Source organism: Mus caroli, chromosome 14, assembly GCF_900094665.2.
Source record: "Mus caroli chromosome 14, CAROLI_EIJ_v1.1, whole genome shotgun sequence".
Classification (NCBI taxonomy): Eukaryota; Metazoa; Chordata; class Mammalia; order Rodentia; family Muridae; genus Mus; species Mus caroli.
In genome coordinates, this window is record NC_034583.1 from 61398377 (window position 1) to 61401482 (window position 3106).

Here is a 3106-nt window from a genome sequence, read left to right on the forward strand (position 1 = left end):
TCTCTCTCTCTCTCTTTTTCTTTCTTTCTTTCTTTCTTTCTTTCTTTCTTTCTCTCTCTCTCTCTCTCTCTCTCTCTCTCTCTCCCTTCCTTCCTTCCTTCCTTCCTTTCTTTCTTTCTTCCTTCCTTCCTTTCTCTTCTTTCTTTTTCTCTCTCTCTTTGTTCCTTCCTTCCTTTCTTAAGAATTATTTATTTTATTTATAGGGCACCAGCTCCCATTACAGATGATTGAGAGCTACCATGTGGTTGCTGGGAATTGAACTCAGGACCTCTGGAAGAGCGGTCAGTGCTTTTAACCGCTGAGCCATGTTGCCAGCCCTAAAACAAGCATTTCTAATGATTGATTTTTTTAAATGTGTTTTGTTGGGATGTATGTATATATGTATGTATGTGTGAGGGTGTCAGACTCCTGGAACTGGAGTTACAGACAAGTGTGAGCTGCTATGTGGGTGCTGGGAATTGAACCTGGGTCTTCTGGAAGAGCAGCCAGTGCTGTTAACCACTGAACCACCTCTCCAGCCCCAAAACAAGCATTTCTAAAACAGCTACCCAGTTGTTTTGTAGTGTATAGCCTCTGATTCATGTGAAAAGTACTACATATGTGTGGACCATGTACATGTATGAATAGGCACAGGTGCACATATGCAGGTGTGTGTTCAGAAGCTATAGGGGACATTGGGTGTCATTTCTCAGTCTCAACTTTATTCCTTTAAGACAGGATCTCTGAGCCTGGAGCTATGCTGGCAGCCAGCAGGCCCAGCAGTTCTGGGGTTTAAATTCAGTCCTCACGCCTGCACATGCCCTACTGACCTATTTCCCAGCTAGTCCTCTTTGCTGTTGTTTAAGTTTTCTTTAAAAATTCCCAAGAAACATAGCCGGGCGTGGTGGCTCACGCCTTTAATCCCAGCACTCGGGAGGCAGGCGGATTTCTGAGTTCAAGGCCAGCCTGGTCTACAAAGTGAGTTCCAGGACAGCCAGGGCTACACAGAGAAACGCTGTCTCAGAAAACCAAAAAAAATAAAAAAAATAAAAAAAATAAAAATTCCCAAGAAACAATGTTTTTTTTTAATTTAATTTATAAATTTTATATGCATGAGTATTTTTCCCATATCTATGTATATTGTCTGGTGCCCAAGAAGGCCCAGTGATGGCATCAGATCCCTTGAAAGTAGAATGAGAGGGCTGGCGAGATGGCTCAGTGGGTAAGAGCACCTGACTGCTCTTCCGAAGGTCCAGAGTCCAAATCCCAGCAACCACATGGTGGCTCACAACCATCCGTAACGAGATCTGGCACCCTCTTCTGGAGTGTCTGAAGACAGCTACAGTGTACTTACATATATATATATAAAAAAAAGATGCTTTTCATTAGAAAAAAACTTTAAAAAAAAAAAAGAAAATAGAATGAGAAATGTTAGCTGGGAGTCAAATCCCCATCCTCTATGAGAGCAGCAAGTGCTCTAACCACTAGACCATCTCTCCACCCTCAATACTATTTTTTTGAAATTAGCAAATAAAGCAACATTTCACTAGCCCATCTTCCTATGTGTGTGTCTTTATACTTCATTCTAATTCATTCCCTGCCTTCAGCTTCCTTTCTATTTTGAGACAGCATCTCCTAAACATCCTAGGCTGGCTTTGAATTTACCTTGTAGCCCAAGTGGGCCTTACACTTCCAACTACGATTGTCTTGGCCTCCCAATTAGCTGGGATTATAAGTCTGTGTCACCAGGTCATGTTAAAATATATATTCCTTGAAATTAGGAAAACATGTGTGTGTTGTATGTACATAGTGTATGTGGTGGTGGTGGGGGAGGCCAGAAAAGGACATCACGACCTACCTTAGTTTTCTGAGATGCGGTCTATTATTGAACCTGGAGCTGGGCTGGCTGGTAGCAATTCCCAGTGAACATGGCCCATGCCAGGAATCCCAGCACTTGATAGACTGAAGACAAGTGTTAATGAGTTTGCGGCCAGCCTGGGCTACATAGTAAACTCTTTTATCTTTGCAAAACAAAACAAACTGATTTAGATGGCCACAGATGCTGCTGCTCACTGGCTTGCTTCAGCTTTCACAGCCACTCTTCTCATACAGGCCAGATCCACAGCCCAGAGCGGCACTGCTCGCGGGACTGGATCACTTACCAATCAAGGCAGTGCCCCAGAGGCATGTCCACAGGCCAATCTGATAGAGGCAATTTCTCAATTGAGGGTCCCTCTTCCCCCCTCCCCCCTGCCTCGTATCCTGTCAACTGACTCCTGCAACAGTCCATTTTTATGCATTGCAGATATTTCTAAGAACATGAAGCAGATTTGCCATTTTGGCTTCAAAGTTCTCAGATGCCAGCTCCCCCTTCCTGACACACTCTGATTCCCATCTGCTTCTCCAAGCTCAGCTCAGTGCCTTCCTCTGGGGCTGTTACAGGTGGGGCAGCCTGGTCCTCCTGTACATCCTAGCTTACACTGTCCTACCTCTTGCTTTGATGGTCCTTTAGCTTGGAACATTTTTCTTCTCCTAGACTTTTACAGAGCCACACCCAAATCAAATGACCTCTGGTGTGCACCCTTCTCTGACACCCAGCACCCACATAAAAAGCCAGGGTTGCAATGGGTCCTGGAATCTCAGCAGTGGGATTGGGGTGGAGTCCAGCTCCAGGCTCCAAACTCCAGACTGGACCCCATCTCAAGAGAATAAGGTAGACTGTGATGTTCTCTTCTGGCCTCTGTACTAGTGTAAGCATTCTTATAAACACACACCATGCACGGGTGCCCCCCTCCCTAAAAAAAAACCCAAATAAATAAACCATCATCATTCCTAGGAAAGAAAACTTCAAGTCTTTCAGTGTTCATTCATTTTCAAAATAAAGGGCAAGAACCAACGCCAGAGCATGTATTACTGGGCCTTCCGTTAGAAACTGTGACTTGGGACTTGTGTACAGGACACCATCAGACCACAGCTTAAAAGAGTCCACTTGTGGACCTGCAGTTATAGGGAGCAGGAGAGGACAGATATGATCAAAGCAGAATATATATACATATATATATATATATATATATATATATATATATATATGTGTGTGTGTGTATGTGTATATATATATATATATATA